Genomic DNA, 15,495 nt, shown 5'->3' on the forward strand with positions numbered 1-15,495 from the left:
GAATTGTCCCTTTAAAGAGGTTAATTGTGCTGTTGAAACTTCAAAGGACTGGCTGGGCCACTAATAGCCTTGTTTCTATGGTAATTAATCTCCCTCATTTAACTGACAGTTAAGCTGCCCCAGCTGCTGCTACACTAATTATATGAGACTCAGGCTTCTCAGAGCCAAAAAAACCTCTACGAACAGATGCTTCCCATTCGGAAACCGTAAGAGCTACGGAAAAAATTCTCGCAGAATGAGCGAGGGACGCCTTTGGACTTCAACATTGCCGCGTTTCAGATCTGTAGCATATTCACAGTGAAAGCACGGATGAGAGAAAGAAGGGCTGCAGGAGCTGCTGAGATTCTGAGAATTGGATGAATTAAAATGGGGATTTGAGGTCTTTGAGTCCCGACATCACTTTGCTCTGAGGGGCTCTGAGAGCAAACGGTCAGCCCTAGATGAAATATGAAAACATTTTATGAATCCCAACATGCGTGCCTATATTATGACAGTACATAATGGCATTGGAGCGATATTTGTAGGCGTGAGGGCAATTCGAAAATGAATCTGAGGTCAGAACTCTTGCTCTTCCCACACTCTAATGAAATGGCAGTTGTGCTCTAAAAATTCAAATTTTTCAGATTTTGGCCAAAACTTTGTGTCGCTTGGAGGCATGCTGTGGGAAATCCGCAGCAGGTATCGACATGGCGTCTTCACTTCTGAACACAGCACGGACGTGTCTACAAACTGACATTTGAATGGCATTTCTAGGTTAATGCATGATGACACAGTAACTGCTCAAGATTTTGGGGTTTTTATGATTTTTCCAGGTCATCCCCCTGTTTATTCCTAGGGGGGCTTTGGGGGGCTGTTTTTTGCTTATTACGTCGCCATGGTAACTCCAATCTTCAATAAAAGTAATAGCCCGCGAAAACTCATCGAGCCGGTCGTTTTGATATATATATTGTTGGGAAGACGTTTTCAATGTTAAATCCCATAGACTTTTGCCAACAGAATAGTAATAGGTGCCTTGCCATGCATTTGCATGGAGAGCACTGCATAGTGCAGTGCTTTCCTATGCAATGCTATGGCAGGCCCCAATAATAATAATAAGAAGATTTGATTTAGATTTTTTATTTAATATGTCAAACAGGATTAGTTAATTTTTGAGAAAATGTGCAAAATGCAGTTCATTTTCAACAACAGTACAAAGAATATTGTTATAACACCAGATGCTTTTAAAACTGTCTCGATCATCTGTAAGTTTGTAAAAGCTAAATTCTAGGCCCAGTCTGCACCTGAGGCTGCAGCACCACACTGAGACGCCTCCTGACCTGCTTTTTCTCCTACTTTGTTTCTCCTGGAAACATAAATAGCCAACTTTGCTTCACCAGAGATTAAATTTAGGAGCAGAAACTTCCTTTGGTTTGTTTTCTTGTACCGTGCGCCATTGAATAAAATGTATGATACTAAAAGACTTGTTAAACAGTTTAAACACGGTTGTTAAAAGAGTGAAGAGCAAAAAAGGACAAGGACCCACTACTTTGTAGTAGCTTCAGACCCATATCGCTCTTAAATGTTGATTACAAGATTTTGGCTAAACTTTTGTCCCTTCGTCTCCAACAGATTTTACCAAGTATTATTTCACCAGACCAAACAGGCTTTATGTTGGGTAGACACTCATTTCACAACACTAGAAGGCTTTTCAATATACTCAACACTCCCAGCTCCAGCGTCCCAGAGGTTGTGGTGTTGCTGGACGCTGAAAAAGCATTTGACAGGGTAGAATGGGACTTCCTGTTTGAGGTAATGGATAGATTTGGGTTGGGGTCTGGCTTCATTTCATGGGTCAAATTGCTATATTCATCCCCAGTTGCATGTGTACAAACAAATAATACCTTCTCATCTCCTTTTCAACTCCAACGTGGTACAAGACAAGGTTGTCCACTATCCCCCTTATTGTTTGCTATAGCTATTGAGCCGTTAGCGATCTGGTTGAGATCTGCACCAGGATTTCATGGTATTTTTCGTAACAACACTGAACATAAACTATCTTTATATGCCGATGACTTGCTCCTTTATGTGTCCAACCCATCCACATCACTCCCAGTTACCTTAGACATCTTAAAAAAATTTGGCCAACTGTCTGGCTACAAACTCAATTTTGGGAAAAGCGAAATATTTGCATTGAACAAGTTGGTTGGGGCTCTCCCAGACAGCATAGCTCCTTTTAGAAGGGCAGACAGTAGTTTTAAATATCTAGGTATAATCATAACCAAGACTCTGACTGACACTTTCAATAAAAACTTTGTCCCCTTGCTTGCTAAGGTCGAGGATGACTTTGCCAGGTGGTCCACTCTACCTTTGTCGTTGGCTGGCAGGGTGAACCTTATTAAGATGGCCATATTGCCAAAGTTTCTCTATCTCTTTCAACATATCCCTGTACTCACTTCAAAAAAGTTTTTTGACAAATTGGACAAATCAATGTCTAAGTTTCTCTGGGCTAATAAACCTGTGCGTATACGAAAAAAAATATTGCAACTGCCTAAAAGAGTAGGGGGTCTTGCTCTCCCCAATTTTTTACACTATTACTGGGCAGCCAATATTCATAAACTGCTATATTGGACCGATAAATCCAGGACCAACCAGCCCGCTTGGGTAGACATTGAAATGTCTTCATCTCAGTCCTCATTGAGGGCGTGGCTTTGTTCTCCCCTCACTTTGTCAACGGCGAATGCAAGTAAAAACCCAGTAGTCAAACAGTCCCTCAAAATCTGGTTGCAATTCAGAAGGCATTTTGGCCTGAGAGACTGCTCAATCTATGCACCAATATTAGATAACCATAATTTCAAACCATCTATTACGGACTCTGCCTTTAAATTGTGGTTTGAGAGGGGCATTATCACAATTAAGGATCTTTATGATGGTGGCACTTTCATGTCCTTTACTGGCTTATCGACCAAATTTAAGCTTCCTCCCTCCCACCTCTTTAGGTTTTTTCAAATTAGGAACTTTGTGCAGAAAAAATACCCTGACTTTCCGAATATTCCTGCACTAACCTTGGTAGATAAACTTTTCTTGTTGGACCCTAATCAGAGAGGGAATGTTTCACATATTTTTAGGGCATTAGACTCCACTACCGCTGTCTTCCCCCAAAAAACAAAAAACCTATGGGAACAAGATCTGGGCCTGACCCTTGAGGAGGACCAGTGGGCTAATATTCTACAATTGGTACACAGCTCCTCTATCTGTGCACGACATGGTCTAATCCAATGCAAATTAATACACAGGATCTATTATACAAATCATAGATTGTCAAAATTCTACCCAAATGTTGCAGACACCTGTAATCGATGTAACCAGTCTCCTGCTGACCTCATCCACATGTTTTGGTCATGCCCTAAGTTGAAACATTTTTGGTCTGAAATATTTGGTACCCTCCACAGAGCCTATGATGTTGGGGAGGATCCCCGTCCTCTCCCAGCTCTTTTTGGTATTCTTCAAACTAAATCCTTTGCAAGCAAAGCCCCTGCATGGCTTTCTGTTCTTTACTGGCAAGGCGTTTAATTTTGCTTAACTGGAAACATACTGCACCCCCCTCTTGCAGTCGATGGGTCAAGGAAGTTCTTTTCAACTTGAAGTTGGAGAGGCTTAGATTTTCCCTTAATGGTTCATTGAGTAAATTTAACAGGACTTGGGACCCCCTGCTGTCCATCATAGACACTCTAGACATTGAACCAGAAGAGACGCAGGTCTGAGTTGTTGTTTAGTTATTTATTTACTTTTTTTTGTCCCCCTTTTATTTTATTTTTATTTATTTTTTCCTCCTTCTAATATTATTTATTTTTAGGTTGCTAGTATTTTTGTTTTGTCTCGTTCTTTTTCTCTTCCCTTTCTCTTCCTGTCCTCCTGTTTGTGGTTTTAAATTACTTTCATTCATGTACTGTGCTTAGAACATGGGGTTGTTGGGGACGTTGTGTGGGAGGGGCGGGTGGGTGTTTTTTCTGAAAATTGTATAACAAAAACAAATGAGCATTTTTTATGTTTGGGATCCACCCAATCCTTTCTATGTCTTTGTATTGTTGCTCAATAAAGAAATTAATAAAAAAAAAAAAAAAGAGTGAAGAGCTTCTGACACTCGCTAAAAACATGAAAAACTGCCTCCCGAAAGAGACAAAAAGGGCACTGGTTCGACACAACCGGGTTTAAAACAGAGAGAAAAGCATTTGAGGCAATGGCACCATGTAACATCCTCCACTGGAGGTCGGCAGTTCGTTTCTTTATGGGAGGTTTGTAGAGAACTGGCCCTGTGGACCAGCTCCATCGGCTCCCAACCTGCAGTGGGCTCTCTGTCACAAAGACCCCTCTTGTTGAGTATTTTCACACAGTTGTTGTAAAGATTTTTTTTCTCAGCTGTGCAAAAGTTGAGACTTTTGGGGTCCTTGAGAAGAGGTCCATTGAGCTCTCCAAGCTGGGGACTCACATAGACCTCTGGAAAAGGGTCTCCAGGGTCCGGTTCCACCCCTGTGTTGTAGTCCAAGAGGAGGCCTCTCTCTCTGTCAGAGAGCCTCTGCCTCTGCCTCCAAAGCTCCAGGACCTTCTTCGCTACCCTGACGGACCTGATGCCCAGGAGAGAGCCCACAGCCTGTGAATGTGCCAGTGCCGGCCCCGCAGTGTCCACCAGCTGCTGAACTCCAGTAGTTTTCCCTTGCATAGCGCTGTCATCAGTCCAGGTGTAGCTCCGCTGGACACGTCCAGCCGGGCTCCGTGCACCAGTGGCTCCTTCAGCAGCCAGAACAGGGAGGTAGATCTAAAACACGTTTAAAAAGGACCCACTTTGGTAAAAAGGAGTAACCCGTTCAGGGTTCACGCTAGATTTTTTTACTGGCCGGACAAGTGGCCGGCTGTGTTGTAGAATTCCGGACATTTGGAATATCTAACGGACCTCCCCCTTTTCGCTAACTCACAAGCCCACATAGATGCGTCGTACGGAATGTGTTACTGTAGTTTCATTACTTTTGGCAGGAATTACGCATTAGGCTACAGTTTAAGTTTCAGTAACGTCGTTACAGTTACTGTACCATTACATTCATCACATCTTTACCCAATTTGAGCAGGGAAATCTTCTTCGGGTTTGCTGATAAAACAAAATGAGTTGTCTGTTATGGATAATTAAGTAGGCTAGCGTAGATATGCGCGCAGCGCGCTGGCTGGGCTGGGTTTTTTTTTTTTCTTTTGTTGCCCTGTTCGAGCTTTTCTGGTGTGTGTAAGAGAGCGCGCTGGCTACCTTTGCTCTCCGTGCATGCAATGTCTACTTTCACTGGGACTTCTCATCTTTTTTTTTAGTAGGCCTTACCCAACACTGGTCGTAGTCTACCCCATCAATAACCTAATGTCCAGAAACGATAACGTCTTTTCAACAAAATTAATTTATTTAGGCCAAGTGGTCTAATCCTTAAAAACAATTAGGTCTGGCTAATAACCATAGCAAAGAACAGTAACAGTCACTGACATGTCTAACTGATTTAACAAATAACAAGAACAAATAATTGGCATCTGCACAGCCTATGTCGCGTTATCTTAGGCATCGCCCATAAAAAAATGGGCATGACGAACATTGGAGAACAAAAACAGAACAGGAATTAAATACAAACACATCACAAATAACATTCATTTCCTGCGCAACTTCATTGCATGAAAGTTCTCCGCTGCTCGAGGGAAATCAAAGTCTTTCAACCCCGGCCCGCTGCAAGATATCCGCATCAGCCTCGTCACCTTTTCCTCAGATATGCGGTTTCTGATTGAGGTTTTTATGCGGTTTTGGAGCGAAAAGCCCCTTTCCGCTGGCACACTGGACACCGGGATTGTACACGCTATCTTGGCAAGCTTGGCCCACTCGGGAAAGATGTCACCCAATTCTCGAACAACGGTCTCACACGCAGTGAGGAAGTTTAGACCGCCGTATCCACGAAGAGCCGTCATCAATGGCACCACGTCTCGCTGGGCATTCTCAGGGGAAATTAAGGGTTCCACTGCGCCAGTCTCCGTCTCCTTTGGTGTCCCATAGTGCTCTATCAAAGGCTTGACTGCATGCTGAGCATATTGTTGCTTTTCTGTAAAATAATAATAATAATAATAATAAAATATTAAATAATTAGACCACCACTAATAACATTTTATTTGGCAATAAATAATAACGAGTGATGCCGTCTTTAAATTAATACTTTGAAACTCACCACAGGATACAGGGTATCTGTCAGGATTGAAGACCAGGTCAAAGCCTTTCAGGATATCCACGTCATCACGGGGGAATCTCCTCTCCAGCGATTCGATGAGCTCTTCGATGTACTGCCTTCTCCTGTTGTCAAACGTGCGCACATGTTTCTCGGTGCTCTCCGTCACTGTTAAGTCCTTAAACTTGCAGTCCACGAACGCACAGTGAAAGCCCTGTTCTTCTGGGCCCGGGGTGTCTTTCAATTGGGCTAGTGCAGCTAATGAAGCTTGTACCATGGGTGAGATACAGCCCAAATTGACGTCCTCCCTCTGGAAACACAGGTTGAGCTTATCCATCACGGGCAGGACATCAGAGAGGGTGTGCGTCAGGGCAATGAATTTGTATGATCGAATTTGGTTAAGAAGCCCTTGGCTTTGGGCATTGCCATTGGCTGCTTCTTCGCTGAGCTCCATTATCAGCGCAGGCCAATTCTTTTTGACAGCACTCACAGCTTTGCCGAGGGAGAGCCAGCGCACGGCGCACTGCTGTTTCAAGCTGGTCATGTCTTCGTCAGTGAGGGTAGCACTGAGCTCTCGTAGCCGATTCGTTCTGGTTGCAGAATGTTTGTAAAATGAATATACCGAATTGACCGTGCGTTTGTAATGTGCAACCATTTGGACAGCCTTGGATGCATCTGACGCCGCCAATGCTACACGATGAGCAATGCAGTGCACCTGAACAGCAAACGCACTCTCTTGTTTTAACAGAGCACCAACACCAGAATGGCAACCCATCATGACACTGGCCCCGTCAGACCCCAGACCCATGACTCTGCGAATGTCCAAACCCCTCTCCTTCAGCGCATCCACCACATTGCTATAGATGCTCCGGGCCGTTCCTGATTGAATTGTGTAGTTCCCCAGGAAAACTGTCTCTGCCTTGCCCCTGTTCTCAAACTTCAGGTAGACGATCAGCTTCTTGTTCACTGTGATGTTAACAGTTTCATCAATTATCAACCCAAGGAATTCACTCTGTTTCAGTTTCTCGTCAAGTTGTTCTATTAGCGTTCTCTCAATCGCAACTTCCATGTCGTTTAGAGACTCGTTGTGCTGGTATACGTTCGCACTGCACTGAAAATCAGGGGCTTCCAAAGACTGCAGTAATTCTGTCAGTCCACGAAACTGATGAGTTGGGATGTCACTTTTAGCCATGTGGTAGATCACTTTCATCTGTGACACGAGCGAATCTCTTCTAGACTTCGTGGCTATGTCACAGTGATGCTTAATAGCACTTTGCTGAGGCGTTAGTGACATGGCTGATCTATGGTCAGAGGACTCGCTGTGCTCGACCAAGGCAGATTTTTTTAAATTGATCGAGCCTTTGGTGAACCCATTGGTTTTTCCTGCTCTCTCACAAATTGTACAAAACATTGTCTCTGTACCTCCATCCACTCTTTCGTGTCTGAGCCACCGGAATTGTTCTGTCCATTCTCCTTTGAAGCTCCGTTTTCTTTTTTTTGCGGGCTCCCCCGGCTGGGTCCTCTTTATCAGCCTCTTTTTCAGCCGATGATATTGGTGATGCTGCAGTCAAGTCATTTGTGTCGGGCACGCCTTGGCTTCTTTTTTTGAAAAACCTCCCGAGAGATATCTGCTTTGCCATTGTTGGCCTTATCTGTTCTGTAATTGCTATACTGTAGCCGCTGTTACTGTCTGGTTACCAGGCAAAACATTTGGTTGCTAGGGACTCTAAACAGTTGTTTCACGGTAGAATTTCAACTTGGCCGCTTAGTTCTATCGGATAAATTATTTTTAACTTATTATTTTCAGCTTTATTCAGTTTCATATTAGTGTTGTTTTGTAAAGTTTAATATTTCAAAATAGCTAATATTATTGTTAATTTTTTTATCGGACATTTTGTCCGGTCACATTTTAATATGCCGGTCATTCAGCTTGCGAAACGGCCAATGTCCGGCCACAGCCGGCTAACGTGAACCTTGAACCCGTTTAACTTTAATAAAGTGCAATGGGTTAAAAACAGAGCAGCATCCAGTCCCAAGTTCCGGCACACCAATCTTCCGGACCTGTTAAAAACTTCTGAACAAACTGTAGCCTGAGAGTGGAAGCTCTGCTGGCCAAGTGGATGAGGCCCTGACCCCCCTCCTCTCTGGGTAAAAACAGCACCCCCTGTGGCACCCAATGCAGACCATCCCAGAAGAAGTTCACAATTTTTGCCTGGACCTGAGCCAGTAACCCTGATGCAGGCCAGGCGGTGCCACAACAAAGATGCCACCAGGTTGTTCAGCACCAGAACTCTACCCCTGTATGACATCTGAGGGAGCAGCCATGTTTGCACTGGCCCCCCGTCCACCTCTCCCTTTATCAGGGGTCGCCACAGCGAGTCCATCTCGCATTATTGATTTGGCACATGTTTTACGCCAGATGCCCTCCCTGACGCAACCCTCACCATTTATCCGGGCTTGGGCTCTAGAAATACACTGCCTCATCTACAGAGTAGGTGTGATGGTTGGACTATGGCGGCGCGCACAGACGCAGCGGCTCACGGCTCCGCGGTTACGCTGGTACTTTTGTGTTTTCATGTTCGTCTATGTGTTCGTCTATGCGTCTGCTACATATTACTAAAGTCGGCAAGAAGTATTGGACATTGGTTTTAATACGAAGATCGCCATAACAGACGAATCCCGCCGCACATACAACATCCCAACAGAGATAGCGAGGCCACCGGAAGCTCCGTGGATTGTTATCGGCAAGAGGCGGAGACGAAGGAGGGAAAGGAAGCAGAAGCGAGGCTGCCTGCTATTGCGACTCAGGAAAGACCCCCACAAGCCTCCTCTCCCGAGTATGTTTGTCAGCAATGCAAGATCGCTGATCCACGAGATGGACGAGCTGGAACTACTCATTAAGGGAAACCGCCAAATACAAGACTGCTGTGTTTCTATCATAACTGAAACCTGGCTTCACCCGCTGATTCCCGACGCAGCCGTACAGCTAGCAGACCGCACCGCTCACCGCTGGGACCACAATAAAGACTCCGGTAAGAGCAGAGGTGGCGGTCTGTGCATCTATACACACAATAACTGGGCCAGTGACATTTCTACCATACATAAACACTGTTCACCGGACATAGAGTACATAACCATCAGATGCCGTCCCTTTTACCTACCAAGAGAACTAACAGTCCACCAAATGCTAATGTTAGCATAGCTCTCTCGGTCCTATCAGACACTATTAACAAACTCCAGCAGGTCCACCCCTGACGGCATCCACATTATTGCAGGCAACTTTAACCAGGCTAACCTGAAGTCTGCCATGCCTAAATTCTACCAGCATGTTAAGTGTCCGACCAGAGGAAGAAATACATTAGATCATGTCTACACTAACATTAAACAAGCATACAGAGCCATACCACTCCCACACTTAGGTCAGTCAGACCACCTCTCTCTGCTCCTCACCCCAGCATATATCCCCCTCAGAAGAAGCTCCACTCCTCTGACTAAGAAGACCATCACTACATGGCCTGAGGATGCACTTTTTCAGCTCCAGGACTGCTTTGCCTACACTGAGTGGAGTAGCTTTGAACACCAGGACCTGGCTGCACACACAGAGGCTGTGCTATCCTACATCAAGTTCTGCATGGGGAATGTCACAGTGGATAAACGCATCCGGATTTTCCCCAACCAGAAGCCCTGGATGACCAGCCAAGTTAGGATGCTCCTCAAGGACCGCAACACCGCCTTCAGGTCGGGCAATACAGGACTGTACAGTGCTGCCAGAGCCAACCTGAAAAAAGGAATTACAAAAGCCAAACAATACTACAAACGCAAAATAGAGGATCATCTTGCTAACCACAATCCACGGCAGATGTGGCAAAGCATCCAGGAGATTACTAACTTCAGAGGGTGAAGCAACATGGCTGTGGACTCAAGCGATCTACTAGCGGAGGAGCTGAACACCTTCTTCGCACGCTTCGAGATCCCAACCCATAAATCTGCAGCCACACTTCTACAACCCCAACCCCACCCACCCACCCCCAGCTCCCACACATACACTGTGCAGGCACAGGATGTGAAACGGGAGCTCCGCAAAGTCAATCCCAGGAAAGCCACCGGTCCTGATGGGGTTCCTGGGAAAGTACTTAGAGCCTGAGCGGATAAGCTCACACAGGTCTTCACCACTATCTTCAATCTCTCCCTTGCACAGGGCTCCATCCCAGCCTGCCTGAAGTCTGCCATCATCATCCCCGTCCCCAAGAAAACACCAACAACCAGCCTTAATGATTACCACCCCATAGCATTGACACCCATCATCACTAAGTGCCTGGAACGGCTGATCCTCACACACATTCAAGCCTACCCCCCCCCTCCTTTGACCCCTACCAGTTTGCCTACAGTGCGAACCGATCCACTGAGGATGCCATAGCTATCGCTCTTCACACCGCGCTGAACCACCTGGAACACAGAGAGAGCTACGTCAGGATGCTCTTCATAGACTTCAGCCCAGCTTTTAATACCATCATCCCTGACATCCTGGATAGCAAGCTGTCTGACCTCGGACTTCCCCCACTCACCCGCAGCTGGATAAAGGCCTTCCTCACGAACCGGGCCCAAACAGTTCAACTTGGTCCCTACCTCTCCTCCACCCGAACACTCAGTACGGGCTCCCCACAGGGGTGTGTGCTGAGCCCCCTCCTCTACAACCTACACCTCCGACTGCAGACCGGCCCACAGCAGCAACACAATCGTGAAGTTTGCTGATGACACGACTGTAGTGAGGCTGGTCTCAGGAGGAGATGAGTCAGCCTACAGAGAGGAGATTGTGCAGCTGTCTAGCTGGTGTGCAGCAAACAACCTGGCTCTGAACACCACAAAGACTAAGGAGATCATCCTGGACTTCAGGAAGCACAGAGCAGATCCGCCTCCCCTCACCATCAAGGGTAACGCAGTGGAGAGAGTGCGCACCTTCACCTTTCTGGGCACCACCATCTCTGCTGACCTGTCCTGGTCCGCCAACACCAAGGCTGTCGTCAAGAAGGCTCAACAGCGTCTGCACTTTCTGAGAGTGCTCAGGAAGAACAACATCAACCAGAAGCTGCTGCTAACCTTCTACCGTTCCTCTATTGAGAGCATCCTGACCTACTGCACCTCTGTGTGGTTCTCCCTCTGCACCGAGGAAGACCGGTTGAAGCTCCAGAGAGTGATAAAGACAGCGCAGAGGATCGTGGGCTGCCCCCTTCCTTCCATCAATGACATATACACATCTCGCTGCCTTAGCAGAGCGCAAAACATTATCAAAGACATCACCCATCCCGCCCACCACCTGTTTGACCTGCTTCCCTCTGGCAGACGCTACAGGTGCACCAGAGCCAAGACAAACAGACTCAAGAACAGTTTCTTTCCAAAAGCCATCACCATCCTGAATGCACACATGCACCAGCGCCCCCAACATGCAAAACCTCATGTGCAATAACCCCACCCTCACAGAACCCCCTGTGCAATAATCTTATGTGTAATAATGTCAGATAGTATTTTTCCATTTGTATTTCATTTTGTATTTTTGCACTTGTATCTATATTGTGGTATTTTTAATTTTTAATTTTTTTTAATTTCTTATTTATATTAGGACCAGCATCTCGTGGAGCCCCCTGTAATTTTGTTGTGTACAGTTTGTCTGTTGCACAATGACAATAAAGCTTTCTAATTCTACATTTCAAAATTTAGTTTTTAACATTTAGAGCTCTACATGGACAAGCACCAACTTCCATCAGAGAGCTTTTGCAGCCCCCAGCAGGTCCTTGAGGTCATGTGATCAGGGCCTGTTGGCTGTGCAGCACACACAGTTGAAAAATAAAGGTGACAGAGTCTTTGCAGAACGGCTCCCACTCTCTGGAGCTCCCTTCCTCTGAGCCTGACATCCATGGACTCTTATCTTGAAAGGTGCTACTTACTTACCTCGAGCAGAGGAAGTTAAGTAGCATGCCTCATTTCGTAAATATCCCAGCATTACAATACGTATGCATTTAGGCAAAATGTCAGAGGTGTTTTATCTTGTTCTTTTGAGAAGCTCTTTTGATAAATATAATGACAGGACAATTTGTAAATGATGAACAATAAACAGGAAAAAACAGGAAAGAGCACCCAGGCTGTTCGATATGAACTAGTTTAAAATATGTGTGCACAAGCTGCATCTGAGGTTATGACTTCAGATGAAAAGCTGGCCAGTATAATATACTCTGACCTCTCCATATATCATGTCGGTCTTTGTAGTTTTATTCAATAAATGAAGAGAAAATGTAAGAATGAAAAAAAACTGTCTTAACTTCACACAGCTTCCTGATTAACTCAGGAAACTGACGTGAATTTAAGAATGCAGGTTCAAATGCGGATCATAATGTGCAAGCTCCTTATAATAACCACCATCATTTCAAGTTAGGTCCGGAAATATTTGTAAATTGCCAAAAAGTTTCCCCTCCTTTTAAAGCTCCCCAACAGTGTTATGCTCAAATTGATTACCATGACTCTCAGAGGGAATCTGATTGGCTTCACAGATTTTGTTCTGGAGGACACTCCACTCCTCCTTTAGCAGGACTGACAGTTGGTATTATCTCAGTTGGGAAGAGTCATCATTGTTAAAGCAGCTGATGGATGTGGCCGTCTGTGCACATTGTTTGCATGTGTGAGTGTGTGTGTCCATCTCTTTGGTTCCCCTGCATAAAGACATCTGCTAAGCACAGCTATGAATAATGAGCAGGAGCTGTGAGATATGGCACGTGGAGCCAGACAGCTTAATCCGACGGACATGACGAGCTGATGCTTTCCCTGCCTCAGAGAGAGCTCTGGTAATTCCAGAGCTTTTCCAGAAATTCCCAGTGAGTCTAAGCTTATCAGATTTACTGTTTTTCTGTGACAGCAAAAGGTGGAAAAAAGGGAACAATTTCAAATCTTACTTGGTCAACTACTTGATTAGATGTTTATTTTAGATCAAAAATATATTTAGCTTTTTGATGGAATTCAGGAAAATGTGTATGAAGGGTTCAGGGCACACTGCGGGATTTGTTGAATCTCCTCATTGAGACAGAGGCAGCATCTGTCCAGACTGACCCAAATCCTCATCTTTCCTACACATAATCCCTCTGACCCTCCTTCTCCCTCAGCTCTCCCTACTTTCCATTTCAGCCCTTTTCCAGACGTATCCATAGCCTTTCTGCTTAACTCTCCCTATGCCGTACTTTGATCTCCACTTGTCCCACTAAAGTCCTTTTCCTTTGGGGCTGAAGTAAAAGAGAGAAAACAAAGTTATCATTTTAGATTACAGTTGTTACTGAAAGTAAGCCTTAGTCCTTTCAGGTGGTCTTGGTAAGGATAATCAGACAGGGTTTCTGCAGATGTTCTGTAGTTGGTCTCACATTGCTCTGCATGAAAGCATGAACACAGGGTCTAGAATACCCTTAGGCTTACTGTACAGTTTCTATATGTAGGAATACTTTGATCTGCTACTAGATAGTGTAACTTAAAGCTTGCTATGGACATGGGTTGCATGTAAGGGCCATTTCAGACCAGGGCGGCAAAGCGTGGCGGAACGGAAGCGATTTTCACCGGCGGAGGTGAAAATACATGGAAACAGATCTGTCCTTGCACACCGACGCGGCGGTAGTCGGGCGGTAGCGGCGCGGAGACGCCTCCGTCCCGCGCTGCTTTTGGAAAATAGAACTCGAGCGGAATTTGGACGGCAGCGGCCGGCAGCGGCCGGCGGTGTCCCGTTGAAATGAATGGGGAATGCAGACCGGGCTGGAGCAGAACTACCGCGGCCGCGGACTGTCCGGTGTGAAAAGCCAAGTTGAACACACCGCCTGATAACCGGCGTAAGACTGCCGTCGTTTCGCTGCCGCCACGCCACGCTCTGGTCTGAAATCGGCCTAAGTGACCTTTTTTTTAATGATCTACTGAGCAAATACTTCATACAATGGCTTTTTTGGACTCTACATATTCATCAAACAGACTGTGTAAATGAAGTTGATGGTAATATCCCTCAGTAAACACTGATAAAGTGTCACTGAACATCAGTTGGAACCTCCAGCTGATTAACTGGTGATGCTAATTAAGCAGCATCTGTCATATTGATAGGGTCGCTGCCATAATGCAGGGATATATGTAGCAACACTGCAGAGGAACAATATCAGAGATGTGTGGTCAGGAATGAAGAAGATCACAGGCCTCAAGCAGAGGGAGGATCGGATGGATGGAAGTCTGGACAGAGCAAATGAGCTGAACACATTCTTCAACAGGTTCAGTTCAGGAACAAGCTCACCATCCTCCCCTCCTGTTCCCAGCCAAAGAGACATCCCACCCTCCTCTGACCCACAGCTTTCCTGTAACATCTCCACCTCCACCTCAGTCATGGATTCTTCTGCTTCCACTAGTTTGTCTTCAACCAAATCAGGAGATGCTGCTGTCCCCTTTGCCTCCCCTCCCACTTTTCTGTTTCTAGAAGTCAGGTGAAGAGGCAGTTGGAGAGACTGAACCGGAACAAGGCTGCAGGTCCAGATGGTGTCAGCCCCCGAGTCCTGAAGGCCTGTGCAGAGCAGCTCTGTGGGATTCTGCAACACCTTTTCAACCTTAGCTTGACCCAAGAGAAGGTACCACTGTTGTGGAAGACATCCTGTCTGGTTCCGGTACCAAAGAAAACTCACCCTTCAGACATCAATGACTACAGACCTGTTGCCCTGACATCCCACATCATGAAGGTCCTGGAGAGACTCCTGTTGACCCACCTGTGTAAGCAAACCAGCACATATCAGGACCCCCTGCAGTTTGCTTATCGCCATGGAGTTGGAGTTGAAGACGCTATCATACACCTGCTTCAACAAACCCACTGTCATCTGGACAAAGCAGGCAGCACTGTGAGGATCATGTTCTTTGATTTCTCCAGTGCATTTAACACAATTCAGCCTGATCTGCTTCGTCTGAAACTCCAGAAGACTCAGGTGGAGGCCTCAACAATCACCTGGATTAATGACTACCTGACAAACAGACCACAGTTTGTCAGACTGAAGAACTGTGTGTCTAACCAGGTGATCAGCAGCACAGGAGCACCACAGGGGACTGTACTCTCACCATTCCTTTTCACTCTGTACACTTCAGACTTCCAGTACAAGTCAGACTCCTGTCATCTACAGAAATATTCAGATGACTCTGCAGTTGTCGGGTGTATCAGAGATGGACAAGAAGCTGAGTACAGAGAGCTGGTGGACCCAACTGTGAAGCCATCTACAAGAAAGGACAGAGC

General features: G+C 45.8%; 1 protein-coding gene across 1 annotated transcript in view; it reads left to right on the top strand.

Annotated features, from left to right (window-relative positions):
- LOC142400024 (cadherin-2-like) overlaps positions 1-15,495 on the top strand; it is a 208,287-nt gene that overhangs the window by 189,612 nt on the left and 3,180 nt on the right. The window lies entirely within an intron of this gene.

This window comes from Odontesthes bonariensis, chromosome 15 (assembly GCF_027942865.1).
Source record: "Odontesthes bonariensis isolate fOdoBon6 chromosome 15, fOdoBon6.hap1, whole genome shotgun sequence".
Lineage (NCBI taxonomy): Eukaryota > Metazoa > Chordata > Actinopteri > Atheriniformes > Atherinopsidae > Odontesthes > Odontesthes bonariensis.